This window comes from Solanum stenotomum, unplaced genomic scaffold, assembly GCF_019186545.1.
Source record: "Solanum stenotomum isolate F172 unplaced genomic scaffold, ASM1918654v1 scaffold25957, whole genome shotgun sequence".
NCBI classification, from domain to species: domain Eukaryota; kingdom Viridiplantae; phylum Streptophyta; class Magnoliopsida; order Solanales; family Solanaceae; genus Solanum; species Solanum stenotomum.
The window spans coordinates 47126-64881 of record NW_026028804.1 but is presented as its reverse complement, the minus strand read 5'-3'; the positions used below and the strand labels follow the sequence as shown (position 1 = coordinate 64881).

The 17756-nt window shown below is 36.7% G+C and overlaps 1 pseudogene; it reads right to left on the bottom strand.

The window, feature by feature from the left end:
- Nucleotides 1–8506: 8506 nt before the first annotated feature.
- On the bottom strand, nucleotides 8507–17404 carry LOC125851459 (disease resistance protein RPP13-like; annotated as a pseudogene).
- Nucleotides 17405–17756: the final 352 nt, after the last annotated feature.

Genomic DNA, 17756 nt, shown 5'->3' with positions numbered 1-17756 from the left:
CTGTACGGTAAACTGTGCACCTCTATCTGAAATAATGGAGACTGGAACTCCATGAAGTCTCACTATCTCTCGAATATATATCCTGGCATAATCTTCTGCTGAATGAGTAGTCCTTATCGGTAGAAAATGGGCTGACTTTGTCATTCTGTCGACAATTACCCAAATAGAATCATGCTGTTGTTTTATTTAGAAATATATTTTAGACTGGTTTAAGAGTCGCCACTTGATTTTTAAGAAAAATCAAGAAAAAACTATTTGTTTTCAAAAGACTAAAACAGGAATCTAATGAAAACTAATAAAAGGGTTCGAGGTTCTTATTAGCATTCCGGGAAGGGTTTGAAAGCACCCGAAATGCCCGCTAATATGCGGTTATCCGACGATTAATTTAGTTGGCTAAAGTAATTTGATTTGAGTTAAATTGAGAAACTTTATAATTAGAGCTATTCTAAAAAAAAAAAAATGAAAATACTAATTAAGTGACCTATTTTTTGCAAAATTTATTCTTTAAATCTAATTAAGGATGATCAATTTTAGTTAAGTTGATAAAACACAACGGGGGTCTTACGGGGATTTGAATTGTTCAACCTTACGATTAGCAACAAATATTAACAAGTAAAATGAACGCAGTAGAGTAAAGAGGGAAAGAGAGTCGGGCCCAAATCTGGTTTCTGTCCGCCTGGACCAGTATTTGGGCCCATTTTTGTTTTGGGCCTCCGGCCCATTTGAGGCACCCGCACCTGTCCTAGTCTAACACAAAATAGAATGTTTTCTCTTTGGGGCCTAAGGCCCAATTCTTCCGCCTGTCCTAACCTGTCCTAAACTTTAAACATAAATAATAATAATAATTAAATAGGCTTAAGCCCAATAAATGACAAAAATACAAATTTTAAAGATTAGTGGCCTCTTTAAGCCTATTTTCTCATTTTCCGTATACACTAGGTGTATGCTAGTGTATACAATCTTGTATCAGCTCCAAACTCTGTTCGTCAAATTCCGGGGAACCTTCTTCAATTTGCTATGGTTGGTTGACTCAATAAAGGATTTGAGCCTTTATGGCTCTCTCAAAAAGCAATGAAAGGAGTGAGTTCATGGCAAACTCGGGCAGATTTCGCATGCACAAAAATGTAATTATTATAAGAACCAACTCGAGTCATCAAAAATACCATAAATGATAATCAACATATAAATTCGGCATCTCCACAAAACAAATAAATGAACTCATAAAGTAAAAGAAAACCAACAAGGGGAGGAAGTCCAGTATGCTGGTAAAGGAAAGACAACCTAAGTACGATGAACGACTTTTTATTGCCCACATGATCATACAATTCACACATATTATAATTAACGCTAGCATTTGACAAATTAGGCACCGATCAGTGAGCAAATATGTATATCCCAATCCTCTTTCTTCAAATGACATCAGATAGTGTTCTAATCTTATAGCAATATAAAATTGGACTAATTTAATCAACACCGACAAAATTCAAACTTTGCACGAGGAAAGCAAATATTACTACCCCATTTCCCGTAAAAGACAAATATGTAAGGATCGATTTTTCTTTTAGAGATGAAAGAAGAAAGACCTCAACAAAATACGATATAACACACGCAAGAGAAAAGATTACGATTAAATTAATCACTAAAACCCATTTTTTAGTGATGAATGTATATCTTTGGCGTATCTAATAATAATAAATTATTTTAAAAAATGAACAAACAAAATGACCAAGTACTTTGGCAAGAAAATTAGAGATAAGCATAGTCATACTACAAAATTCGTTAGTAGTGTTACCCTTCAAAAGCTGTAGCCAAAATAAATAAATAAATAAATATATATATATTTATTTATTTATTTATTATTATTATTTTTTATCCAACCAAAAAACTAGACTAGCTATTTTTTAACCAAGCCGAACATTGGACAATCAGGTAATATTCGTGAACAATGACCAGAAACATATAAAAACTTACGAAATACACGGAAGGATATGTTAAGAATAAATGATTAGCTCAAGCCAAAATGAAAGTCACATTCTCATGAAAACATTAGAGAACCACACACTGCTAAGATGATTCCCACCACAAAAATGACTACAGGGAACAAGAATGTGACCATATTAAAGACTGAAATTTCCAGATTTTTTGACCATTAATCAGTACCAAAACAATCCAAGCTAAACTCGTGCGTAAAGAAAACGGCAAAAACTCCAATCTCATTTTTAAGCCAAGACAACGAGTGACAAATAATATAAGGGAACGAGCAGAAGACATTAATAGGTTTGCAAGCATGCTTTCAAAAGAACACAAATTCCTAAACTCAACTTGCATTCAAAGAAACTAAATGCATTCGATATCTTCCAAACGCGTGATAAAAGCATGGACTCTATTTCGACGAATATGAGCGGAGAAATATCAAAATGATCAACAAATAAACAAATAGAAATTGAAATGAGTACAACTTAGCCGAGAAATCTTGAGAAGAATCATAAACATAAGAGACCAGATTAAATAGGCGATAAGTCGTTTCTGAGAACGAGATATATGCATACTAGTTTAAGAAATATTAGCGTGAAGAGGAAGATTTAAGCTAAACCATATCAGACAAAATCAGTCCACCAACAACAAAGACTATTTCATGATTTAATATTCATCGGAATCGAAATGAAGAAGAAGAGAAAAAGGGCTAGGAGTTGTTTACCTTACTGTGGGCAGCGAGCAGGGACGAACGAGCAGAGGTGCCGGACTTTTCCCACCGAGATGCGAATACGAGTCAGCAAACAGAAACTTGGACAAAATCTTAAGTTCTAATGGACGTCTGGAAATGGAGACAAACGAGAGAGAGGAAAGGCAATCAGACTAGAACTAGTTCCCTCCTCTCTTTTTTTGAATCTATTCCTATATATCTTATAACTTATTTTATTGTGTTGCTTTCTCAATCTTTTTTTCTTCTTTTTTTTCAGAAAAAACCCAAATTCTCTCCCTTTTCTAGAATGATTAAGAGGACCGTATATAGAAGAGGCTAGGGTTCGCGTTGGAGGGAAAAGGAACCAGCCATTTCGGATTTAAGGCCCACCAATTTGAATTTTCAAAACCTTTCACAATTCAGGTGAGACATCTTTTCCTGAAGGTTCAAACCATTCCGGAAAAGGAAAGGAGGATGGATGGCAGAGATCGATCTCTTGTCCTTGAATCTCGATGTGGCGCTCATCCACGCGAGCCAAGGATGGAAACGTGGCTGCCAGACGAGATTGCAGGCGGCTCTGCGGTACAGGGACATAAAAGGTAGAAAACGACGCCTAATCGCAAAGACGTGAACTTTGCCGTGTACTGCTCTGTCTCTTTGTGAACATTGTTGCTGCTTGGGAGTTGTACACGCCCGTTTGGATTGTTGTCATCGTTGTTGCGCCGTGAAGTTTGAATGGACGTTGTCGCTTTGTCATGTTTTAAGGAAACGTTGCTAGCTTTCTTTTCTATTAGCGTTTTGGACTACTTCTATTGTGAGGGGAAAAAGGGAAAAGGGAAATGGGCCGGGTCGAAAGGGGGAATAGAGTGGGCTGGGGCGTTCGGGAAATTGTTGTGGGTATTGAAATGTATGCTGCTGGGTTGCTGATTGTATTGTATGAAAGGGAAAAATATGGCCGTTGAAATTTTTAAATGGGCCCCAAAATTTGGTCTTTTAAGGATTGGAATTGGGGTAATAGACATGAATATATTTAAAATAAAATAGCCAAGTGTATTAAGAGTGTCATGTAAAGAAATTGGCTAAAATTCAAATGAGATGAATTAATATAATCAATTAACGAACTTCCTAATTTCAATGGAATAAAATTATAAATTTAACTAAACTAAATTACTCAAAGTTAACACCATAATTTAAACTAAACTAACTTAATAAAAATATTTAAGTAAGAAATAAAATTTTTTGGGATGATTTTTGAATACTTATAAAATATAGTAATTATATATATAATTATATAAAAGACATATTATTGCTTAAAAATTATAAAAGGGGACAAAACTAATCAAAATAACTTGGAAAATATTTTGAATTTTATAAAGTCAATTATTTCAAATCGTTTTGAAATTTAAGAAGTTCGATGATTAATTTATATTGTGGAGGTCCAAAATTGGGTGTCAACACTATAGAAATGTCTAACAAATGGAAGATCAAGGGTAGAATCGTAATTTCAAATTTATATTTTTTAATCAAACATATTTTTATACTGAAGTTGTTCTTGAGAAACTACTTCTTCTAGAAACAAACTTCTGGATCCCCTTCCCTAAAACCTCTCCGCAAAAGTTTTCAACAAATCCCCAAATGAAACATTCCAGCAGACTCAAAAAAGATAATTATCTTTTTAATGCCATTACCGTCAATTTAATTTCTCACTAAATTAGTGGAGCTTGTAAATGCTGCAATTTCAGCTTTCATTGATATTTCCTGAATCTTCATCAAGCTGGCATATCCAGAGACCAGAGTACATACCACTAAAGGCCTAGACGTTGTATGCTCGCTGGCTAAACATCAAGAGAAATTGGCTCCCAACTTGCTCGGGTGGAGGCATAGTCATTGTTGTAGAGGGTTTGATAGCCCTTTTCTATGTTACTTGACTTTTCAAAATTGTTGTTGTTTCACCCGTGCTGGACACACAACTGGTGACATTTTTAATGAGTTTGAGCAATATAATATATCTTTCCCCAGGCCTAAAGTTTAAATCCCTTTTACATGTATCAATGGTCTAATATCAAATAAAGGTGCTTGGCAACAAGTTTAGAATCCATCAGAATCCAAATTATGTTCTTAATGTGGACGGACAATAGTTATGTATTTTACTTTGAATAATCTGGAAAAATAAAGTGTGCATCATGTCATTTTAAAGTTTGTTTTGACTCCTAAGATAAAATTTTATTAATCTACATAACGGTTTGTCCGAGATTTCCTGAAAAACTTAAACATCCATTTTGTATGTTAAACGATGTGTTTTAGTGACTTTGATCATATTTCTTAAACAATTCGTCTATTTGATATGTAAAACACTCATCTGCGAAAACCGAGATAAATTGTTTGATTAGTTCCAATTTAAGAATTACAATCCAAATGTTGTTTATGTTAAAGAATCATTACCTTTTATATTGATGTTTTATACTTTTGTTTTAGTCGCAGATTCTAAATATAAGGAATCAATTTTTTCTAGCTGAATCTATGCAGCTTTTAGCATAATATTATCTTAGTAGTCATAGTATTGCTTTGGTAGTTTCGTGTCCTTCGATTTCTATTACTCTCTATTGTTTTATGTACCTCAATTATTGTATTGTAATTTCTATTCTCTTACTATCGATTGTTTTTTGTTATTATCTTATGTTTCTTGTACTTTTGTTATTTCTTTTTTCGGGCTTGTTTTTCCTTTAGTCGAGAGTCAATTGGAAAGAATTTTTTCGCTTCTAAGATAGTGGCCGGGTAAGGTTTATATACACACTACCATTCTCAGACCCTTCTTTATAAGTATGTTATTGTTGTTTTATTGATGCAGTTGCCCTTTTAATATAATTGTGGTTCCTAATTTATTGAGTTTTACAGGTTGGTCTCTCCATGTAAGGCATATTTCTGTTGTTAGCAATTTGCAGAAGCAAATAACTTGTGATGCGATATAGGTCAGATGGCGTAGTACCGATCGAGCAATTATTGAATATATATTTGAGCAACTGGCGTTAGAGGTGAATTTTCTTTTCCTTTTCCATCATACATGTTTTGCTATATATTGGTATTGCATACCAGGCAAGGACACTGTAATATGTGTGCAATCTAAAATAAGTTTTCCTACAGTTCCACTCAATCAAGTTTCCGAATTTGTGAGTAATAATCTGGACATTTGTCATGATGTTTGGAATTGGTACCCATCTAGCTGGCATACAAGTTGGGTCAATTGGCTTCTTAATTATCCTCACTTCATTCCCACCTAGTGGCGGAGTTAGAAATTTTAATACGGGGGTTCAAAATCCCCTCATTATATGCTGCCTCCACCCCTGCTCCCACCTCCTCTACACCTCAACCAGTGTGGCCGTCCTTTCACCTTATATGTGAACCAATTATTGTCTGAATCNCCCCCCCCCCCCCCCCCCCCCCTTTTAAGCCTTATTCTGTACAAGTTTGAAGATTGATATTAAAATCATGTAGTTTGAGCTACATGATGAAAGCATAAGGATATAATATCCTAATTTTAAATTGGAAAATTAATATTTATGACACTGTCATGATGTTTTGAATTGGAAACTGAAACTTACGATAATAATGTTCTAAATTTTGAACTGAAAAATGGAAACTTAGAATGGCAAAATTGACGATGTTAAGTTTTGATTAATACTTTATACTGATATTAGTTGCAATTAGAAGTTTTGAAGTGAAAATACATAATTTAGGGATACAATTTCTTGAAATTTGAACTGAATAATTGAACTCATCTGAAATATTAACCTAAAAAAATGAACATGAGGATATAGAATTATGAAATTTTGCACATGAAACACTGAACTTCAGAACAATATGACTTAAAACTTAAAACTCAGATAGACAAATAGTTGTTTGAAATTTGAGTCAATGCTAAACAATAAATAATTTATCAATATTCTAAAAAACAGTCTAAAAATAACAACCAAATGCCTTTCACCTTAAAACTAATAAATGTTGGGTCCCGTGCTAGCATGGGCCATACCTATCTAGTATTTGGAACATCCGTTGCATATATATTTTCAGCTTTTATTATAAAATTTGTGTGACAAAATATTAAATCAATAATGTATTTTAAAAGCTATGTCATTTGAGAAAATATTTGTTGTTATAATACAGAGACACCATTTAAAATTTGAACTTATATTGTGTTTACTGTAATTCATTACTTTAGTTATTTATTTGCTAAATAGAAATAAACTCAAAAAAAGGGACAAACGCAGTTACCATCTAGCATTAAATACGTGAAAAAAATCAATATCATATAGCCCCATAATGGCATATAGAAATATGCCGATTGAATTTCATGCTCTAGATTACTGGAAGTGCATGTAAATACCTCTAAATACTGAATTAACTAAGAGAATTGAAATTTAACGGCAAAAGAAATCTTAAAAATTATCATTAACTTATCAAACAGGATGAATAAACATATTTCTTGACAAAACTTGCTAACAAATCAAAATAGATGTACATTTATCAATTCAGCCCAAACGTTTAAATTTGTTGTCTGATTTTATAACTATTTCTTTTATAATAATAACATATCTCATGAAATCCGTCTAGGGAGTGTTGGGTGTGCATAGACCTTACTTCAATTCAGAAGACCCTCAACTTGAGTCGAGTGTAGCAAAATCAGAGTAAATATGAAAAAGAAAAATGACAGTGATGAGAATATAATTAATATAACAATGTACTATTACGAAAACAATAACAACAACAAAAAAAAAAGTGCAATAACCGAAACACCATAAAAACAATTGGTGGTAGAAAGCAAAAGCAAGATAGTACAAGAATAAAAGTACTACTACGACAGACACCATTAAGCCTAAACCCTTCGGAAAGCAAGAGAACACTCCACTACAACCTTCTACCTATCGGCGATCTCCATGCTTAAGCATTTTCTGTAATTGATGAAATCAATTTCTTTTTTCTTCTAAGCTTTGAAAGACGAATTAGCTGATGTATTTGTCAATAATAATTTTAACTCATACACATGATCTTTATAAGCCAAAAGTTTGCCTAAAATTCTGTAGAAAGCTCAAAAGTTACGTTGGAGAATGGAGAGACATTCTTAAAATGCGTTTTAAAACATCTTTTCATTTTAGTATTTAATATAATATGATATGATATAATTATTATTTAATATTTAATTGCTTAGATATTTTATAACATTTTAAATTAAGATAGGGGTAAAATAGTATTTCAACTTTTACTTTTGTGGCTTCCGACTTCTAGTATAATATGATATGATTTAAGAACATTGTTAACATTGTTCCGATAATTAAGTCATCACAAAATCCAAAAAAAAGTTGTCTTCCAACGCATGTTTCCACACACTAAGAAAAGCCAAAAACAGAAAGAAATTAAACATTGAAAAAACAAAACATAAGAAAGAATAGCCAACTTGATTGATGGTTGGAGAAGCCAAGTTGATGAAGGTGAATATCTTCAATTGACATCTTCTTCTCTGTTGATTTAACACAAATATTATTTATATAAAAGAGGAAAAAGAGTTAAAAATGCCCTTAAACTATGTGAAAGGAATAAAAGTATCATCCGTTTGTAGTTTGATCCAAAAATACTTTTGTTGTCAATACTTTGGTAAAAAAAAACCAGAATGTTGAAATAATCCAACTTGATTGATGGTTGGAGAAGCCAAGTTGATGAAGGTGAATGTCTTCAAGTGCAACCTCTTCTCTGTTGATTTAACACAAATATTATTTATATAAAAAGGAGAAAATGAAGAAATGTTATGTAGGATTGGGATTTGTTTGTATATTTACCTTTCCTATTATCAAGTACGCTTCACGTCTTTCATTCTCTCTGGAATCTCCTTCAGCTTTGGACAACGTTCGATAACAAGTTCTTTAATGAGAGGCATAGCATTTGTGCCTAAATGCCATGTTTCTAGGTCCACAAGAATATAAAGACGAAGGAACTCGAGTTGCCTGAAGCTGTTATCACTGCTCATTATTTCTTTTCCTTTGTAAGCCCAAATCAATTGGAGATTTCTTAGGTTTGGCAACATTCCCAAAATAGGCATCGGATCCTTTGTCAGTACTGAGTCCCAAAGAAGCAACATTGTGATGGAATTTGGAAACGGATGAGGCAGTTTCTCTATTCTCCCTCTTAACCACAATTTCTGGAGCTTTTCACAACAATTAACAAATTCGAGGGATGGGAATGATTCAGAACCTTCACAAAGCAATCTGATAGTGCTAAGGTTTTTCAAGCTGCTAATGTTGTTTAAAGAGTAAGAGTTCCTAATACGATCCATGCTTAATTCTCGAAGATTGACTAAATCAACAGGTTCAACATCTTTCCACTGATCACAACGAAAGCCTTTAAGAACTTGAAGACTCGTGAGTTTGTTTATACATTTTAGAGGCTCTGAATATGGAGCAACTAAATGTCTTAGATTTATTAGGTCAGCTATCTCGCGGGGTAGTTGGCAAGTGCATCTGTCCTCACTGACAACAAGTGTCTGTAGATTCTTGAGGTTGCCAATGGAAGACGGAAGGCCATTGATACCTCTCAAGCTTAAGAACTTGAGATGGTACAAACTCCCTATGGCATCAGGTATAACACCACCATAATTAATGTGCAAGTAGAACACATTAGGAAAATCTCGATCAAAGATCATAATTGATTTCAACTTCAAATTAGAAAGATCAAGTGAGTGATACCTTTCTCCTTCACTATGAATAGCAACTCTGATACATGAAGAGGATTTGGAGTGCTTTCTTGGATGATAAATGTCAAAGAGGTTTGTGTCGGACACCTTTTGTATGGCAAGATCACGGAGTAAATCATGAACCCTAAATTCAGTAACTTTTTCCCAAAATGTATCTTCCACTTGTATCAAGCTTCGTCTTATCAGCTCATTCAAGAAGCCTTCAGCGACATCCTCCATTCTTTCTTCTCTTCTGGGTATGATGAAACCCTCTGCCATCCACAAACGTATTATGTTTTCAGCATCGATCACTTCATCTTCTGGAAAAATACCAATGTAAAGAAAACACTGCTTGAGCGCAGCTGACAAATTGTTGAAGCTTAATGATAGTATGCTGGAGATTTCAATAGATTTATCTTCAATAATGTTCTTCCAAAGGCAGTCTTTCACCTTTTGCCATTCGTTTAGCCCCTTTTTATGCGAAAGTAGTCCGCTCAATACAACAATTGCAAGAGGTAAGCCTCTACACTTTTCCACCATATCCTTAACTAGACTTTCCATTGCTGGAACCATTGCTCGAACATCAAGTAGTTTCCTACAAAAGAGGTCCCAACTTTCTTCTTGTCTTAGGAAACGAAGTTTATGGACAAAACCTCTGTTCTCTGCTCTTTCAGCGACATCCTCTTTGCGCGTGGTAATAATAACTCTGATGTCATTCTTGCTATCCGGGAATGCTCTTTTCAAGCTTTCCCATGCTTCTCTCTGCCATACATCATCAACCACCACAAGGTATTTGCGTTCTGTTAATAGGTTACGAAGGTGATTTTCTAGATCTGTTTCTGCCATCTTTTCCAACAAATCTAGAGTTTCCTTGGATGGATTTTATGATATTCTTAAGAAGATCCATTGTGTTGTACTCTTGCGAAACACATATCCAAGCACGTGTAGGGTGTAACATCCGACAATTTGAAATAGCTAAGAGGAGGCATGGAATTTGAAAATTTTCATTTTTGGAAAGGATTTGAAAATCTGGAAATTTGGCTGTGTGGAAATCAGAGAGTTTTTGGCCAACTTTGAGCAGTCATAACTTCCATCTCAGGATGATTTAGGAGTAGTTCCAGTTATAGTTGTGAAGCTTGTGGAATGATCTTTCCAACACCACCGAGTTTTCTCGATTCCGAGTTCGTATGAGCGAGTTATGCCTTTTAGAAGTTGGGCAGTTGGCAGGGAAATCTGTCCGGGAAATTAAGGGCATTTTGGTCTTTTTCCCTAGCCATTTCTTTTGGGATTATATGGTGTGTTAGGCTGACTTTGGAGCATTTTTATTCCATTTTAAAGGAGAGAAAGTTAGGGTTCTTGAGAGTGAAGAAGAGAAGAAGAAGAGAAGAAGGAGAAGAAGAAGAGAAGAAGAGGAGATCAACAAGTTTCCTTCAAAGATCAATGTGGAAATCGTCGAGGGTGATCCCTTTCAAGGTATGTGAGTTCTTTGTGTGGGTTGATCCTTTCCCCTACACACCAAGCTCATTTTATGATTTGAGGAAGGATTGGAATGGTTGTTGAAGTTGTTAGTTGTTGTTGATGTTGTTAGTTGTGTTGTTGTTGGTTGTGAGACATGATTGGGTTGTGTTTTGAGTTGTAATCCATGGTATGTTGAGGGATATGATGATCATTAGTGTTTGGGGTTAGTTCCTTTGAAGTAAGGATGGTTTAGAGTTGAAGAAAAGAGGGGGAAAAGTCGAGTTTCTAGGCAAGGGGATTGGCGCGTCACGCCTGTCATCGCTCCCCAAGAGGGACCCTGAAGCCCAGCCCTTGGGGCTGCGCGCCACTCAGAGCGCCAACAGGCCCTCTCTGAAGTTTTTGGCCTGGCGCTCCGCGCCTTTCAGAGCGCCAAGCTTTCCCATTCTTTCCATGCCTTCTTATGCATGTTCCTAGGTGTTATACCTATGTTCCCTAGTTCTTTCCCACACCCCAAAGTATTTCTAAACATCCCGAACTCATCCAAATACGTGTGATCATATACCTTGAATCCATAGTTCAATTCAAGGCAAGTTAGTATCAAGTTAAAGAGAAGTTAGAGTCAAGTCACGCTATGTTAAGAAGTAAGGTCAAGCAAGTCTTCCAAGCTTTTCAAGAGTCTTCATTGAACGTTTTAACTTCATTTTAGACTCAAGTTTCAAGTCAAGCAAAGAGCTTAGAGTTTCAAGCTAAGTAAAGAGTTTCTAGACTCAAGTTAAGTCAAGAGTGTAAGTTGAGTTCATTTCTCAAAAGTTATTAGGGAACTATGTATTCCCAAAGAAGTTTCTAAATGTTTTTACATTTGAGTAAGAAAGGGGCTATGATTTCCAAAAGAGCCTTTGGGATAGTTTTCAAGAAAAAGGAACATCGTTTCCAAGTGAGCCTTTGGGCTAGATTTTGAGTAATTATCTCATTTAAAGAAAGATGTGTTTAAAACATTTATGAGTTAAAAGCATTTTGGAAGTAGTATCAAGCACCGATGTGGGGACGCGAGTTCATATTAAACTCAACTCTCCATAAGAACCATGTAGCCAATATGGGAGTTAACGGGTCATAGTTTTTAGATGAACCCGTAAAGTAAAGCTAGTGGATCCACTTAGTAAAGTTAGTTTCCTATATCAAGTCCAGGTATAGGATGGTCCTCAGGTAACGTGAGGTAAAACGTTGTATCATTAGCTTCCTATATCAAGGCAAGGTATAGGATGATCCTCGGGCAACGTGAGGTAAAACGTTATATCATCACTCATATTCATAGTGGTGGTCTGTCGGTTAGAAAAGCTCCCACAGTAGAAAGACCATGGTTCCTCGAAGGTTCTGCTTAGTATGGATAGGGGTATGGGACTTCATTCATACATTGCACAAGTAGACCTTGAGAGAAAGCATAGTATTTTCATGATATTATAAATATGATTTTTACGTCATGTTTTAAGAGTTTTACAAGCTTTATATATTGCATGTGTCTTATTGCTTTATATATCGAGTTCAGTTATTCATGAGTTGAACAGAGCCAAGGTAAGTGTTCTCTTGTACTCTTTTCAAGCTTAAGTCGTGGTTTAGCTTTCTAGCTCGCATACTCGTACATTCAATGTACTGATGCCAGTTGGCCTGCATCTTATGACGATGTAGATACAGGTACCCCAGATCAGCATCCTGCACGTCGTTGATCCAATTGAGCACTCCAGAGTCAGTGGTGAGCCTCTTTGCTTTCCGGAGGACTCAATTATTTTGTGTACTTAGTTTTGATCTATTAGGATGTTGCGGGGTCTATCCCAACATCCATCTCAGTATTTTAGAGGCTTCGTAGACAGTCAGTCAGTTAGTATTGAGTCTCTCATCTATATATATATGTAAATATTCCATTTTGAGACTCGAGTTGCCTTTTGGCATGTTATGCATCAGTTGGTTGTTTTATAACCTTTCATTGCATTGAGTTGTACTGTTGACTTAAGTTTCCGCTGAGTTAAGAAAGCCAGACCAAGGGTTCGCCTGGGGGCAGCAATGGTCTCCGGGTGCCGGTCCCGTCCAGGGTGTAGGCTCGGGGCGTGACAAACTTGGTTACCAAGGTCGCGCAGACAGCATGATTCCATTTGGGTGATTGTCGACAGAATGACAAAGTTAGCCATTTTCTACCGGTAAAGACTACCTACTCAGCAGAAGATTATGCCAAGTTGTATATTCAAGAGATATTGAAACTTCATGGAGTCCTAGTCTCCATTATTTCAGATAGAGGTGCATAGTTTACTGCACAGTTCTGGAAATCTTTTCAGAAGGGCTTGGGTTCCAAGGTGAACTTAAGCACTGCCTTTCATCCTCAGACTGATGGGCAAGCAGAGCGTACTATTCAGACTTTAGAGGATATGTTGAGGGCTTGTGTGATCGATTTCAAAGGCAATTGGGATGATCACCTACCTCTCATCGAGTTTGCCTACAATAACAGTTATCACTCTAGCATCCAGATGGCTCCTTACAAAGCTCGTTATGGGAGAAGATGTAGATCTCCTATTGAATGGTTTGAAGTTGGTGAAGCACAGTTGATAGGACCAGATTTAGTTCACCAAGCTTTGGAGAAGGTGAGAGTGATTCAAGAGAGGTTGAAAACGGCACAGAGTCGCCAGAAATCCTACACTGATGTTAGGAGAAGAGCGTTAGAGTTTGAAGTAGATGATTGGGTTTATTTGAAGGTTTCACCCATGAAGGGGGTTATGAGGTTTGGTAAGAAGGGGAAACTTAGTCCCCTATATATTGGACCTTACCGCACAGCCAAGAGAATTGGCAATGTTGCTTATGAGTTGGAGTTACAACGGGAACTAGAAGCGGTTCATTCGGTATTTCACATCTCCATGTTGAAGAAGTGCATAGGTGATCCTTCATTGATCCTACCGACTGAAAGTATTAAGATCAAGGATAAATTATCTTATGAGGAGGTTCCTGTTCAGATTCTAGATCGTCAAGTTCGTAGGTTGAGAACGAAGGATGTAGCCTCAGTCAATGTCCTTTGGAGGAACCAATTTGTTGAAGAAGCTACTTGGGAAGCCGAAGAGGACATGAAGAAGACATATCCACATCTCTTTGAATCCGGAGGAAACGCAGATTAAGGTATTAATTTCCTTCTTAGTGCTCTTTTAATTATAATGAGCATGTTGTGATGGTTGTTGTGTTTGCTTAGTTGTTTGTTGGGTGTTTGAGTAATTGTTACACCCTTAGCTTTGTAAGAGTAACCTCATTCGAGGACGAATGTTTCCAAGGGGGATATATTGTAACATCCGACAATTTGAAATAGCTAAGAGGAGGCTTGGAATTTGAAAATTTTCATTTTTGGAAAGGATTTGAAAATCTGGAAATTTGGCCCAGTGTGGAAATCAGTGAGTTTTTGGCCAACTTTGAGCAGTCATAACTTCCAGCTCAGGATGATTTAGGAGTATTTCCAGTTATGGTTGTGAAGCTTGTGGAATAATCTTTCCAACGCCACCGAGTTTGCTCGATTCCGAGTTCGTATGAGCAAGTTATGCCTTTTAGAAGTTGGGCAGTTGGCAGAGAAATCTGTCCGGGAAATTAAGGGCATTTTGGTCTTTTTCCCTAGCCATTTCTTTTGGGATTATATGGTGTGTTAGGCTGACTTTGGAGCATTTTTATTCCATTTTAAAGGAGAGAAAGTTAGGGTTCTTGAGAGTGAAGAAGAGAAGAAGAAGAGAAGAAGGAGAAGAAGAAGAGAAGAAGAGGAGATCAACAAGTTTCCGTCAAAGATCAACGTGGAAATCGTCGAGGGTGATCCCTTTCAAGGTATGTGAGTTCTTTGTGTGGGTTGATCCTTTCCCCTACACACCAAGCTCATTTTATGATTTGAGGAAGGATTGGAATGGTTGTTGAAGTTGTTAGTTGTTGTTGATGTTGTTAGTTGTGTTGTTGTTGGTTGTGAGACATGATTGGGTTGTGTTTTGAGTTGTAATCCATGGTATGTTGAGGGATATGATGATCATTAGTGTTTGGGGTTAGTTCCTTTGAAGTAAGGATGGTTTAGAGTTGAAGAAAAGAGGGGGAAAAGTCGAGTTTCTAGGCAAGGGGATTGGCGCGTCACGCCTGTCATCGCTCCCCAAGAGGGACCCTGAAGCCCAGCCCTTGGGGCTGCGCGCCACTCAGAGCGCCAACAGGCCCTCTCTGAAGTTTTTAGCTTGGCGCTCCGCGCCTTTCAGAGTGCCAAGCTTTCCCATTCTTTCCATGCCTTCTCATGCATGTTCTAGGTGTTATACCTATGTTCCCTAGTTCTTTCCCACACCCCAAAGTGTTTCTAAACATCCCGAACTCATCCAAATACGTGTGATCATATACCTTGAATCCATAGTTCAATTCAAGGCAAGTTAGTATCAAGTTAAAGAGAAGTTAGAGTCAAGTCACGCTATGTTAAGAAGTAAGGTCAAGCAAGTCTTCCAAGCTTTTCAAGAGTCTTCATTGAACGTTTTAACTTCATTTTAGACTCAAGTTTCAAGTCAAGCAAAGAGCTTAGAGTTTCAAGCTAAGTAAAGAGTTTCTAGACTCAAGTTAAGTCAAGAGTGTAAGTTGAGTTCATTTCTCAAAACCAATTAGGGAACTTTGTATTCCCAAAGAAGTTTCTAAATGTTTTTACATTTGAGTAAGAAAGGGGCTATGATTTCCAAAAGAGCCTTTGGGCTAGATTTTGAGTAATTATCTCATTTAAAGAAAGATGTGTTTAAAACACTTATGAGTTAAAAGTATTTTGGGAGTAGTATCGAGCACCGATGTGGGGATGCGAGTTCATATTAAACTCAACTCTCCATAAGAACCATGTAGCCAACATGGGAGTTAACGGGTCATACTTTTTAGATGAACCCGTAAAGTAAAGCTAGTGGATCCACTTAGTAAAGTTAGCTTCCTATATCAAGACCAGGTATAGGATGGTCCTCAAGCAACGTGAGGTAAAACGTTGTATCATTAGCTTCCTATATCACAGCAAGGTATAGGATGGTCCTCCGGCAACGTGAGGTAAAACGTTGTATCATCACTCATATTCATAGTGGTGGTTTGTCGGTTAGAGAAGCTCCCACAGTAGAAAGAGCATGGTTCCTCGAAGGTTCTGCTTAGTATGGATGGGGGTATGAGACTTCATTCATACATTGCACAAGTAGACCTTGAGAGGAAGCATGATATTTTCATGATATTATAAATATGATTTTTACGTCTTGTTTTAAGAGTTTTACAAGCTTTATATATTGCATGTGTCTTATTGCTTTATATATTGAGTTCAGTTATTCATGAGTTGAACAGAGCCAAGGTAAGTGTTCTCTTGTACTTTTTTCAAGCTTAAGTCATGGTTTAGCTTTCTAGCTCGCATACTCGTACATTCAATGTACTGATGCCAGTTGGCCTGCATCTTATGACGATGCAGACACAGGTACCCCAGATCAGCATCCTGCACGTCGTTGATCCAGCTGAGCACTCCAGAGTCAGTGGTGAGCCTCCTTGCTTTCCGGAGGACTCAATTGTTTTGTGTACTTAGTTTTGATCTATTAGGATGTTGCCGGGTCTGTCCCAATATCCATCTCAGTATTTTAGAGGCTTCGTAGACAGTTAGTCAGTTAGTATTGAGTCTCTCATCTATATATAAATGTAAATATTCCATTTTGAGACTCGAGCTGCCTTTTGGCATGTTATGCATCAGTTGGTTGTTTTATAACCTTTCATTGCATTGAGTTGTACTGTTGAGTTAAGTTTCTGCTGAGTTAAGAAAGTCAGGCCAAGGGTTCGCCTGGGGCCAACAATGGTCTCTGGGTGCCGGTCCCGCCCAGGGTGTAGGCTCGGGGCGTGACATAGGGTAACTAGAGGCTATATTAGGACTGGTGTAAAGTTTTCTCGCAAGAGTGGTCTTGCCTAAACCGCCCATTCCATAAATGTAGAGGACGCTTCGACGAGGCTCTACTTTGAGAAGTTCAGATAGCAATGTTTGTACAACATCCTGAAAGCCAACAAAAATGTGATCCTCATCTACATATGAGGTTGTTCTCCTCAATGTTCTAACCTGTTTGCTTGGCCCTTCTCCTGAATTATTATTGATATTTGTAATACCATAAGTCTCTCGCTTGTGAGAGATATCTATGATTCGCTGCTTGAGTGATTGAATCTCCCCGGCAACATTGTAGAATTTCTTCTCCTTCCTACAGATGCAAGCGCAAGCCTTGAGACGACTAGCACCTTTACCAACCTCAAAACTGTAAGTCTCGAGTATAGCAACGACGTCATTAGCAATAGTGTTGATTTCAAACACCCATTGTTGAACTCTATGATCTACACATTGCTTTAGTTCTACATCTTTGAGGAAAGACTGTATGAAGAGTAACTCATTTCTCAGCCACTCAATTTCCTTTCTCAGATTTTTACGCAGGGAAACTTGTTGAATGAGGAAATCACCCAATTTTTTAACTGCAAATGACAGAAAAGCATCAGCCATCTTCAGGAATACTACTTTTGATTGAAAATACAAGTTGGGAAATGGGAGATAGAGATCAGAATCAATAAACATAAAAGTAAGAACAAATAATGTGTTCAATTAAGGGTCCACTTATCACTTATGTGATTAAAGTTTAGAAAAAAACGAAACATGACCATGTGGTTTCTGAAAAAAAGAGCTACGATTAGACAACCATTATCAAAAAGGATAAAGATGTATTAAAGCTTTTTGAAATTTCCCACTAAAGCGAAAGGTACTTTTTTTTTGGAATATCTCACTGCTCCTTGATTGTTAGTGGTTTAAATATCTAGTAATTCTGTTTTATCCCACAACCTACTTTTCGTGTAGTTCCTCTTTCAAATTACTGATGTGTGACAGCA